Source organism: Ranitomeya imitator, chromosome 1 (assembly GCF_032444005.1).
Source record: "Ranitomeya imitator isolate aRanImi1 chromosome 1, aRanImi1.pri, whole genome shotgun sequence".
Classification (NCBI taxonomy): Eukaryota; Metazoa; Chordata; class Amphibia; order Anura; family Dendrobatidae; genus Ranitomeya; species Ranitomeya imitator.
The window spans coordinates 1176800983-1176815399 of NC_091282.1; positions in this window are offsets into that span (position 1 = coordinate 1176800983).

Sequence of the window (14417 nt, forward strand, 5' to 3'; positions counted from 1 at the left end):
AGATGTAAATCATTCAGCTGCCTTGATAAAAACTAAATCTCCGAGCAGTCATAAATACTCGTAGGTCACCCGAGCGTGCTGGGGAAAACCCGAGCAACGAGTACACTCCCTCATCACTATTAACCAGCCAAAATTGGCTCATCTAACTCCACCATTGTAGACCTCCATTTCATCAGCTAATACAATACACCTTTATTTTAGCTTGTTCTAGGGCTCGGGCGCCCATTAAATATCAAATATCGTAGTGTAAAACGATATCGCCCTGCTCATTAAAGGGGTGGTCTCGTCAAATGCAATATCTCATCTTTGGCGAGGATCGGAGCCACTATCAGGGTAAAATTATCTGATGTTCGCTGATGGTTATTTCTCACAGATGGCCGTGGATCTGCAGCACAAGGTTCAGCCTCTCTCATATTTAGTGAGGTTAAAGTGGGTTTCCACTACTCTTACAACCATTTCTCAAGTGCAAAATAACACCAGCCTATGTGTGACGCTAGTCACTTCTCACGGCCAAGCCATGAGTCAGAGTGGTCAAGGAGTCCAAGGTGAGAAGCCAGAAGGGTACGTCATAAACAGAAGGAAGAGACAGAAGCGTAGTCAGGTAACGTTCCGAGGTCAGAGTAGCGGGAGGATAACGGATCAGAGCTGAAGGGGTTAAACAGGCGGGTAGTCAGAACAAAGTGTAAGATCAAGCAACAGATAAAACATATAGAACTCAAGGCACAGAGAGCACAGCACAAACCTCACAAGATGACTGTACTTCTGGCAGTGTTCTGGGAAACTCAGCTCAGTTAACTAGCATGGCCATTAAGTGGAATAATGAACACTTGGAGACAGCTGACGCCTCACAGTCTCAGATTGGCTAGTCGAGCTGTCAACACACTGACAGCTCAGCATGCCCCGGTACCAGATTAGATGTCCAAGCTGTCAATCACAGTACTGACAGCTTCAGCACACCCCTATAGCAGATTGGATGGCTGAGCTGTCAGTAATTGCATCCCAGACACCCTGACACTATACTAACCTCCGGCGCCTGTGCCATTCCATCAATGTCGGCACCTGGTCTTTTGAGACTCGGCCTAATAATCTGCATACACTTCCCAAAACTGACTCCTTGAAAAAGTAAAACCTGCTTCTGCTGCTCCGACTTTCTCCGAATGTCAGTTGCATCCAAAGGACCTGAGAGTGAAGCTGCCACTGATTGACACAACAACATCACGTGAGACCAGGGAGAGCAGTCCCTGATGTTGATGGAATGACACCGGCATCGCAGGTAAGTATAGCCTGCTGTTATTTTACACGGGGCAGTATAGCAATTGAGAAGTGGAGGAGAACCCCTGCAATTCTTGCATAGTTCGTAAAAAGTAATTAGCAAGCTGAACAATTCCGCTATTTTTTTTTCAATGGTGGCACCAAACATGAGGGCAGAAAATTTCTAATGCATTTCAACAAGCCTATGGAAACCCCATTTTCATATAATCATAGAATGTTAGAGTTGGAAGGGACCTCAAAGGTCATCGTGTCCAACCTCCTGCTCATTGCAGGATTTGCTAAGCCATCTCAGACAAATGCTTTACTAAAGTTCAGACATACTATATCTACCACATTTCCCTGATCCACCCAGTCAGCGATTCTATCATAGAAGGAAATTAGATTAGTCTGGCATGACTTGTTTGCTACAAATCCATGCTGGCTCTGGTTCTCATACATATCAAGCCGATTTAGGCATGGAATCTACAAGAAAAAATGTCTACTAACATTACCTAAGGGTATGTCCAAAGATGTGGCTGGCCACATGCACTCAAATCATCGCCCCCAACACGATAGCCAATTGCCAAGCAAATTTGTTTCACACTTTTGCAACCATTCTCCAGCACATGGCGGACAGAGCTTCCTCCGCTTTTCCACCCCACTGCTGCCGCATCATCTGGCTGGACCTTTCCAGAGTTGTTCTTTAATCTGACTCATAAAGGGTCCTGAGTGGGGGTCCCCAATCTTAGTCTATGATGTCTTATGACTTTGTAGATCCCATGGACAGGGATTTTCTTTAAGGGGTTATTCCCTTCTCAGTGATAAAATGGGACTATACATCCCTCATCTCCGACTGGGTGTGTATGTACGGTAATATTCTCCCCTAAATGCAGTGAACCATTGGGGCATTCAGTTTGTAGGGCATTTGACGTGGTAGTCAGACTCCCTAGCACCGCTATGCCCCTTATCTGTACATGGACAATATAGAACTGGGTATGTGTAAATGCCATAGACACAATAAATAGAGTGCACAGGACCAGTAATTTCACTGGCGCCATCAGAGTCACAGTATTTTCCTAAATTCACTGCTGCTGACTGACTGACATTGGATGATGAATGATCACATATCCTACTACTTTGTTAATTTAAATGTGCAGGAATGAATCATAACCCCTGGTTATGTCATGTTTGGTTACACAGCCTTGAGGGCAAATTCTAACTTTTTCTGTAATTGTGGAAATCCTTTAAAGGAAAATACCTAATCCTTATTGTCTCTTTGAAGGCTTAGAAATGGAGGTTTGTGATGTCATCATCTCCAAAGTCAGCGTTGCCCATTTTTAACCCAATAATGACCAAGCCTTATAAATTTAGGCGCTTGGTCCTGGGCTTTAATCCCATGCCATTATAAATTTACATCTCGGGATTAAAGATCCTACAATCTATCACGTGGATAGGGGATCATTTTTTAACTTGAAATCACCTCTATAGTTAAAGAAGCACTCTTCCCATCAAAGCTTTTAGACATAATCCATTTCCACCCAAAACAGTTCTCACATATTACACCCACATCATCATGTACTCTCCCATCACACATGATACTATGGATGATCATTACTCTCATGGACTGTATCACCTTGGGCTTTCTCGTATTCTTTACCAGTTTAGAGCATCGGTCATCATCGTATAATCCGTCCGGAGGATTAGTATTCTGTGTGCACGTAGGAACAGACATTACTTCCACTCTACATGCTACGAATACCAACTACCCTGCCATTCATTAGGTAGGGTGAGAAATGATGCCGACCCGTCACAATGAATTCCAAGAGATAAAGCTAAAGAATTACATATATATGCCTAAAACATATTACCGTATATTTCTTCAATGTTTAATTTGCCAGAACAGACTGTGTACCACATCCAATATAACACAGCATGGACACATCTATGAAGTGATGACAAATATGGGAGTTATATGAGCAGTAGTGTGACAAAACACAACCTCATCATCAGCAGTTCTGGAGCGGCTTGGCAGAAGCCCAACAGTAACATTGATTCTTGGGACCCACTGTTCAGCTACATGCAAAAATAACCTGACCCCCCCAGGTACACAAATTTACTTTTGCTTCTGTGTAATAATAATTTGGCTAGCTTGTTTAATGAATTATTAGATTTTATCTTTTTCTGCAAATTGTGAATCAAATGTAATGGCACTATACTCATTAGCACTCCTTCACAGGGGCCTACCGGAGGATCTTCCTGTTCGCCTGTGGGCCAGTCCGAGCCTGCTCACCAGTAAGACTCTGCTCACATTGGGGATATGGATTCCTTTGGCACTTGTCAGAGCCCATTGATTTGTATTGAAAGGTCTGTTGTTATTTCTGACCATACAGTATGATTTTTATTATTATTATTATTATTATTATTATTATTGCTGTCAAGCATAATGGAACTGCTCATGGTTCCCTGACATTCTCTAGTAGCAGAGTGTATCCCTAGTTATACATTATGTGGTAATAGAATGTAAAGTTCTGCCTATAAATTCACATAATCTCAGCAGAATTTGTAATAACATCATGTTTATTATTTTCAAATATGTTTTAGATTAAGAAACTATATTTGGCATTGCAACATCCCCGGGTCCAACGTCAGTTCGCCACCGCTGCTCCAATCTCAGTGTATTGGCTGAAGTGTTGACGCCACAACTTACAATACACATGACGACTGCAGCCAGTCTTTTCATGGTGTGACTATGGGATAAGAGATGTGTGCACGTACACTGACCCTCAAGCTAGGGGTCCCTGGCTATCCCTGTCCCAGGATTACCCCTGAAGAGTACAACAACTCTACAACAACTGTTAAGAGGAGACGTTGTGCAGCAGGCCTTCATGGTAAAATAGCTGCTAGGAAACCACTGCTAAGGACAGGCAACAAGCAGAAGAGACTTGTTTGGGCTAAAGAACACAAGGAATGGACATTAGACCAGTGGAAATCTGTGCTTTGGTCTGATGAGTCCAAATTTGAGATCTTTGGTTCCAACCACCGTGTTTTGTGCGACGCAGAAAAGGTGAACGGATGAACTCTACATGCCTGGTTCCCACCGTGAAGCATGGAGGAGGAGGTGTGATGGTGTGGGGGTGATCTGCTGGTGACACTGTTGGGGATTTATTCAAAATTGAAGGCATACTGAACCAGCATGGCTACCACAGCATCTTGCAGCGGCATGCTATTCCGTACGGTTTGCGTTTAGCTGGACCATCATTTATTTTTCAACAAGACAATGACCCCAAACACACCTCCAGGCTGTGTAAGGGCTATTTGACCAAGAAGGAGAGTGATGGGGTGCTACGCCAGATGACCTGGCCTCCACAGTCACCAGACCTGAACCCAATCGAGATGATTTGGGGTGAGCTGGACCGCAGAGTGAAGGCAAAAGGGGCAACAAGTGCTAAGCATCTCTGGGAACTCCTTCAAGATTGTTGGTAGACCATTCCCGGTGACAACCACTTGAAGCTCATCAAGAGAATGCCAAGAGTGTGCAAAGCAGTCATCAAAGCAAAAGGTGGCTCCTTTGAAAAACCTAGAATATAAGACATACCGTATATACTCGAGTATAAGCCGAGATTTTCAGCCCATTTTTTGGGGCTGAAAGTCCCCCTCTCGGCTTATACTCGAGTCATACCCGGGGGTCGGCAGGGGAGGGGGAGCGGGGGCTGTGTAGTTATACTTACCTGCTGCGGCGCGGTCCCTGCAGTCCCAGCTTCTCCTGGCGCTGCATCTTCCTGTATTGAGCGGTCACATGGTACCGGCTCATTACAGTCATGAATATGCGGCTCCACCTCCCATAGAGGTGGAGCCGCATATTCATGACTATAATAATCGGTAACTGTGACCGCTCAATACAGGAAGAAGATGCAGCGCCGGGAGAAGCCGGGGCTGCAGGGACCGCATCGGGAGCAGGTAAGTATACGGGGAGGGGAGCGCTGCGCGATATTTACCTGCTCCTCGCTCCGGTGCGGCTCCGTCTCCAACGTCATCTGGCAGTGACGCTCAGGTCAGAGGGCGCGGTGACGTAGTCAGTGCGCGCCCTCTGCTGAGCGTCAGTGCTGGAGACGGAGCCGCACGAGGAGCAGGTAAATATTGAAAGCGCCGGCGTCCTGAGCAAGAGAGTTGAGTATGTGATTTTTTTTTATTGCAGCAGCAACAGCATTATATATTGGACAGCTTTATATGGAGCATCTATGGGGTAATAATCAACGGTGCAGAGCATTATATATGGCACAGCTTTATATGGAGCACCTATGGGGCCATAATGAATGGTGCTGAGCATTCTATATGGCACAGCTTTATATGGAGCATCTATGGGGCCATAATGAACGGTGCAGAGCATTCTATATGGCACAGCTTTATGTGGAGCATCTATGGGGCCATAATGAACGGTGCAGAGCATTCTATATGGCACAGCTTTATATGGAGCATCTATGGGGCCATAATGAATGGTGCTGAGCATTCTATATGGCACAGCTTTATATGGAGCATCTATGGGGCCATAATGAACGGTGCAGAGCATTATATATGGCACAGCTTTATATGGAGCATCTATGGGGCCATAATGAATGGTGCTGAGCATTCTATATGGCACAGCTTTATATGGAGCATCTATGGGGCCATAATGAACGGTGCAGAGCATTCTATATGGCACAGCTTTATATGGAGCATCTATGGGGTCATAATGAATGGTGCAGAGCATTATATATGTCACAGCTTTATGTGGAGCATCTATGGGGCCATAATGAACAGTGCCGAGCATTCCATATGGCACAGCTTTATATTGAGCATCTATGGGGCCATAATGAATGGTGCAGAGCATTATATATGGCACAACTTTATGTGGAGCATCTATGGGGCCATAATGAACGGTGCAGAGCATTATATATGGGGCACAGCTTTATGTGGAGTATCTATGGGGCCATAATGAACTAATGAACGGTGCATAGCATTCTATATGGGGCACAGCTTTATGTGGAGCATCTATGGGGCCATAATGAACAGTGCAGAGCATTCTATAAGGCACAGCTTCATTATGGCCCCATAGATGCTCCATATAAACGGTGCAGAGCATTCTATATGGCACAGTTTTATATGGAGCATCTATAGGGCCATAATGAATGGTGCAGAGCATTCTATATGGCACAGCTTTATATGGAGCCATAATGAACGGTGCAGAGCATTATATGTGGCACAGCTTTATGTGGAGCATCTATGGGGCAATAATGAATGGTGCAGGGCATTATATGTGGCACAGCTTTATATGGAGCATCTATGGGGCAATAATGAATGGTGCAGGGCATTATATGTGGCACAGCTTTATGTGGAGCATCTATGGGGCAATAATGAACGGTGCAGGGCATTATATATGGCACAGCTTTATATGGGGCCATAATGAACGGTGCAGAGCATTATATATGGCACAGCTTTATATGGGGCCATAATGAACGGTGCAGAGCATTATATGTGGCACAGCTTTATGTGGAGCATCTATGGGGCAATAATGAACGGTATGGAGCAACTATTTTTATTTTTGAAATTCACCGGTAGCTGCTGCATTTCCTACCCTAGGCTTATACTCGAGTCAATAAGTTTTCCCAGTTTTTTGTGGCAAAATTAGGGGGATCGGCTTATACTCGGGTCGGCTTATACTCGAGTATATACGGTAATTTCAGTTGTTTCACACTTTTTTGTTAAGTATATAATTCCACATGTGTTAATTCATAGTTTTAACGCCTTCAGTGTGAATGTACAATTTTCATAGTCATGAAAATACAGAAAAATCTTTAAATGAGGCGTGTCCAAACTTTTGGTCTGTACTGTACAAGGAACAAATACAGCCCCACTTTGGCTGGACCACATATTACTATCATATAGTAACCGAATAAAACCACATGCAAGGAACAAACACTGCCACACCATGACCAGACCACATATTACCACCACATAGTGACCGAATACTACAATACTGATCATTAATAGAAAAAAAACAAAATACTATGTGTCATAATACACAGGAGCTCTGTATATGGTGTCAGTGTACAGGTAATGCAGTGATCACCAGTACCATTATACACAGGAGCTCTGTATATAGTGTACAAGTAATACATGGTTCACCAGGGACATTATACACAGGAGCTCTGTATATAGTGTCAGTGTAAGGTAATACAGTGATCACCAGTACCATTATACACAGGAGCTCTGTATATAGTGTCCGTGTACAGGTAAAACACTAACTTACCAGTGACATTTCTACTTGAAGTCCTTCATCTTTCTTTTCTTCATCCAGAGCAGAGCGCCATCACTTCTTCCAACCAGGACTCGTCTCTGCAGAAAATGACACATAGTTACCTAGAGCACGGCTTTAAGAGCACATTCCCCACTCTTTACCTTTCTTCTACACTACACAGCTGAATACTGACGTGCACCCACCATTTATACATAATTAGTTATTATGCAACCACCATTCCAAATATAAATTATAATTCACCACTATGCCCCCACTAACTATAAATAGCCACTTTCCCCACCTAATAAATATATAAACTAATTAGCCCCTATACTCTTTCCCCCAATTCAATACCAGTCACTGCATCCTCAATGACCCCCACTATGTACCTCCCACTCCCCCCATTCATTATATTTACACTCCCCTTCTGCACCAATTCATTATGTCATGTTTTCTTTCTCTCCCACCCCACCCTCTAATTCATTATCAACTTCTCTCCCCCACATTCAATACATCATTTACTCTCCCGCACCCTCACTTTATCATTATTTGCTCCCCCACCCCAATTCATCATTTGTTGTCCCCCACCCTCAATTCATCATTTACTGTCCCCATTCACCCATCTCAATACATAATTTTACTCCCCCACCCTCAAAATTTGTCATTATTTCCTGCCCCCTCTCTCAATTCATAATTTGCAGCACCCCTCCCCCGCCCACATCATTTGCAGTCCCCCTTCTCCACTTACTTTGTCATTTGCAGTCCCCCTCACTTTATAATTTGCAGTTCCCCCACTCACTTCATCATGTGCAGTCACCCACCCCCACTCACTTCATCATTTGCATTCCCCCTCCCTCCATCATTTGCAGTACCCCTCCCCCACAAATGTCCGCATGTGCAGTCCCCTTCCCCAATTACTTCATCATTTGCAGTCCCCCTCCCCCACTCTCTTCATCATTTGCAGTCCCCCTCACTTCATCATGTGCAGTCCCCCTCCCCCCTCACTTCATCATGTGCAGTCCCCCTACCCCACTCACTTTATCATGTGCAGTCCCCCTCCCCCATTCACTTCATCATGTGCAGTCCCCCTCCCCCACTCACTTCATCATTTGCAGTCCCCCTCACTTCATCATGTGTAGTCCCCCTTCCCGACATCATCATGTGCAGTCCCCCTCCTCCACTCACTTCATCATGTGAAGTCCCCCTCCCCCACTCATTTCATCATTTGCAGTCCCCCTCCCCTCAATCACTTCATCATTTTCAGTCCCCCTCCCCACAACTTCATCATGTTCAGTCCCCTCCCCATAACTTCATCATGTGCAGTCCCCTTCCCCACAACTTCATCATGTGCAGTCCCTCTCCCCACAATGTCATCATGTGCAGTCCCCCTCCCCACAATTTCATCATGTGCAGTCTCCCTCCCCACAACTTCACCATGTGCAGTCCCCCTTCCCACGATTTCATCATGTGAAGTCCCCCTTCCACAATTTCATCATGTGCAGTCCCCCTCCCCACAACTTCATCATGTGCAGTCCCCCTCCCCACAACTTCATCATGTGCAGTTCCCCTCCCCACAATTTCATCATGTGTAGTCTCCCTTCCCACAACTGTGACCGCTCAATACAGGAAGAAGATGCAGCACCGGGAGAAGGCGGGACTGCAGGGACCGCGCCGGGAGCAGGTAAGTATACGGGGAGGGGAGCGCTGCGCGATATTTACCTGCTCCTCGCTCCGGTGCAGCTCCGTCTCCAACGTCCTCTGGCAGTGACGCTCAGGTCTGAGGGCGCGGTGACGTAGTCAGTGCGCGCCCTCTGCTGAGCGTCAGTGCTGGAGACGGAGCCGCACGAGGAGCAGGTAAATATTGAAAGCGCCGGCGTCCTGAGCAAGAGAGGTGAGTATGTGATTTTTTTTTTATTGCAGCAGCAACAGCATTATATATTGGACAGCTTTATATGGAGCATCTATGGGGTAATAATCAACGGTGCAGAGCATTATATATGGCACAGCTTTCTATGGAGCATTTATGGGGCCATAATGAACAGTGCAGAGGATTATATATGGAGCACAGCTTTATGTGCAGCATCTATGGGGCCATAATGAAAGGTGCAGAGCATTCTATATGGCACAGCTTTATGTGGAGCATCTATGGGGCCATAATGAACGGTGCAGAGCATTATATATGGGGCACAGCTTTATGTGGAGCATCTATGGGGCCATAATGAACGGTGCAGAGCATTCTATATGGCACAGTTTTATATGGAGCATCTATGGGGCAATAATGAACGGTGCAGAGCATTCTATATGGGGCACAGCTTTATATGGAGCATCTATGGGGCAATAATGAACGGTGCAGGGCATTCTATATGGCACAGCTTTATGTGGAGCATCTATGGGGCCATAGTGAACGGTGCAGAGCATTCTATATGGCACAGTTTTATATGGAGCATCTATGGGGCAATAATGAACGGTGCAGAGCATTATATATGGCACAGCTTTATATGGGGCCATAATGAACGGTGCAGAGCATTATATATGGCACAGCTTTATATGGGGCCATAATGAACGGTGCAGAGCATTATATGTGGCACAGCTTTATCTGGAGCATCTATGGGGCAATAATGAACGATGCAGAGCATTCTATATGGCACAGCTTTCTATGGAACTTCTATGGGGCTATAATGAACGGTGCAGAGCATTATATGGGGCACAGCTTTATATGGAGCATCTATGGGGCAATAATGAACGGTATGGAGCATCTATTTTTATTTTTAAAATTCACCGGTAGCTGCTGCATTTCCTACCCTAGGCTTATACTCGAGTCAATAAGTTTTCCCAGTTTTTTGTGGCAAAATTAGGGGGGTCGGCTTATACTCGGGTCGGCTTATACTCGAGTATATACGGTAATTTCAGTTGTTTCACACTTTTTTGTTAAGTATATAATTCCACATGTGTTAATTCATAGTTTTGATGCCTTCAGTGTGAATGTACAATTTTCATAGTCATGAAAATACAGAAAAATCTTTAAATGAGGCGTGTCCAAACTTTTGGCCTGTACTGTACAAGGAACAAATACAGCCCCACATTGGCCGGACCACATATTACTATCATATAGTAACCGAATAAAACCACATGCAAGGAACAAATACTGCCACACCATGACCAGACTACATATTACCACCACATAGTGACTGAATACTACAATACTGATCATTAATAGAAAAAAAACACAATACTATGTGCCATAATACACAGGAGCTCTGTATATGGTGTCAGTGTACAGGTAATGCAGTGATCACCAGTGACATTATACACAGGAGCTCTGTATATAGTGTACAAGTAATACATGGTTCACCAGGGACATTATACACAGGAGCTCTGTATATAGTGTCAGTGTAACGTAATACAGTGATCACCAGTACCATTATACACAGGAGCTCTGTATACAGTGTCCGTATACAGGTAAAACACTGACTTACCAGTGACGTTTCTACTTGAAGTCCTTCATCTTTCTTTTCTTCATCCAGAGCAGAGCGCCATCACTTCTTCCAACCAGGACTCGTCTCTGCAGAAAATGACACATAGCTACCTAGGGCACGGCTTTAAGAGCACATTCCCCACTCTTTACCTCTCTTCTACACTACACAGCTGAATACTGAAGTGCACCCACCATTAATACATAATTAGTTATTATGCAACCACCATTCCAAATATAAATTATAATTCACCACTATGCCCCCACTAACTATAAATAGCCACTTTCTCCACCTATTAAATATATAAACTAATTAGCCCCTGTACTCTTTCCCCCCAATTCAATACCAGTCACTGCATCCTCAATGACCCCCACTATGTACCTCCCACTCCCCCCATTCATTATATTTACACTCCCCTTCTGCACCAATTCATTATGTCATGTCTTCTTTCTCTCCCACCCCACCCTCTAATTCATTATCAACTTCTCTCCCCCACATTCAATACATCATTTACTCTCCCGCACCCTCACTTTATCATTATTTGCTCCCCCACCCCAATTCATCATTTGTTGTCCCCCACCCTCAATTCATCATTTACTGTCCCCATCCACCCATCTCAATACATAATTTTACTCCCCCACCCACAAAATTTGTCATTATTTCCTGCCCCCTCTCTCAATTCATAATTTGCAGCACCCCTCCCCCGCTCACATCATTTGCAGTCCCCCTTCTCCACTTTGTCATTTGCAGTCCCCCTCACTTTATAATTTGCAGTCCCCCCACTCACTTCATCATGTGCAGTTACCCACCCCCACTCACTTCATCATTTGCAGTCCCCCGCACTTCATCATGTGTAGTCCCCCTTCCCCACATCATCATGTGCAGTCCCCCTCCACCACTCACTTCATCATTTTCAGTCCCCCTCCTCCACTCACTTCATCAAGAGCAGTCCCCCTCCCCCACTCACTTCATCATGTGCAGTCCCCCTCCTCCAATCACTTCATCATGTGAAGTCCCCGTCCCCCACTCATTTCATCATTTGCAGTCCCCCTCCCCTCAATCACTTCATCATTTTCAGTCCCCCTCCCCACAACTTCATCATGTTCAGTCCCCTCCCCATAATTTCATCATGTGCAGTCCCCTCCCCACAACTTCATCATGTGCAGTTGCCCCTCCCCACAACTTCATCATGTGCAGTCCCCCTCCCCATAATTTCATCATGTGCAGTCCCCCTTCCCACGATTTCATCATGTGAAGTCTCCCTTCCACAATTTCATCATGTGCAGTCTCCCTCCCCACAACTTCATCATGTGCAGTCCCCCTCCCCATAATTTCATCATGTGCAGTCCCCCTTCCCACGATTTCATCATGTGAAGTCCCCCTTCCACAATTTCATCATGTGTAGTCTCCCTCCCCACAACTTCACCATGTGCAGTCCCCCTCCCCACAGCTTCTTCATGTGCAGTGCCCCTTCATCACCTCCAGAAGTTGCAGCCTCCCTTCACCTCCTCCCCTCACCCATTTAATTAATTTTATACAGAAAAGAAAAAAAAGTTTTTCATACATACCTCACTGTTAATCCCCAGCAGGTGCAGCTCTGCTTCTGGTGTCCTCATACATGTCGGCATGTACGCAATGACATCATCGCGTATGCGCCGTCACCTGATCGTAAGTCCACAGGGCGGAGAGAGCGGGAGCTGTGCAGCCATCAAGGTTAGACGGCCATGGAGCTCCGAGAAAGCTCCCAGGCCCCAGCGCTGATGTGTGCACCGCAGCGCACAACGCGTTAGTGCACAATGGGGCCTGGTGAGCAGAAGCACAAGAGCGGGGCCTGATGTGCCCTCCTCTGTCATGCTGCTCACTGGCCCCATACAGCAGTAATGCCAGTAATGTCCTGATGGTGGCCCTGAAGACAGCTTGGGCAAAAGTAAAGGTTTAACCAAACACCGCTCACAACAACTTTAGAAATAACTACAAATTACCTGATCTGTGGAGCCAGCTTAAATAGGGAAAGAGCAGAAACGAGACTGGTTCTCCCGCAGCATGTGTTCACAGGCGATTAACAAGATAGGTCCAACAAAGATTTAACTCTTACTAACCCTCCTAGAAGCTGCAACTCTAAAAGTTGATGCCTGAGTCACTCTGTGCTGACCATAGCAATCTATGGAGTCACAAGGAGGAGTGATGTAGATGGCATGAGCCACTGAGCTCATTCATTGTGTGCAGCGGTGATTTGCATTGTCTCATCATCGCTGCAGCCAGTAAACAAAGACTGGAGCAGCGTCAGACAGCTGACGATAGACCTGGGGAGGATGAGAACTGTGTTTCTTGTTTTAGAAGGAGGCAATCTGTTGGGTGCATATTTTTTGATAGTGGAACACCTTTAAGTTGGCCATACACATCAGATACCTCTCACAACTATTCCTGCAATGTGCATGCATTCGCTTTGAGGAGCGGGTAGTAAGCCTATGCCCGCCATTTTTGGCAGTAACTTGACTTCTTTCAGATCTAAAGGTACCGTCACACTAAGCGACGCTGCAGCGATACCGACAACGATCCGGATCGCTGCAGCGTCGCTGTTTGGTCGCTGGAGAGCTGTCACACAGACCGCTCTCCAGCGACCAACGATGCCGGTAACCAGGGTAAACATCGGGTAACTAAGCGCAGGGCCGCGCTTAGTAACCCGATGTTTACCCTGGTTACCATCCTAAAAGTAAAAAAAAACAACCACTACATACTTACCTACAGCCGTCTGTCCTCCAGCGCTGTACTCTGCACTCCTCCTGTACTGGCTGTGAGCACAGCGGCCGGAAAGCAGAGCGGTGACGTCACCGCTCTGCTTTCCGGCTGCCCGACGCTCACAGCCAGTACAGGAGGAGAGCAGAGCACAGCGCCGGGGACAGACAGCTGTAGGTAAGTATGTAGTGGTTGTTTTTTTTTACTTTTAGGATGGTAACCAGGGTAAACATCGGGTTACTAAGCGCGGCCCTGCGCTTAGTTACCCGATGTTTACCCTGGTTACCAGTGAAGACATCGCTGAATCGGTGTCACACACGCCGATTCAGCGATGTCTGCGGGGAGTCCAGCGACCAAATAAAGTTCTGGACTTTCTTCCCCGACCAGCGACAGCACAGCAGGGGCCTGATCGCTGCTGCCTGTCACACTGGACGATATCGCTAGCCAGGACGCTGCAACGTCACGGATCGCTAGCGATATCGTCTAGTGTGACGGTACCTTTACATGAACAACCCTTCTTTTTCCTGACAATTGCCATTGGGAGAGAAGGTTCTTTCTGATTACTTCTTTTCTTATCTCAATGTAAATTATAACATCAAGGAGGATGAGTAGGTTATACACTGAATGTCAGCAAGGAGAGATGGGGAAAGCATTCAAGTTATTAGAGAGGACAGCCTACTTAA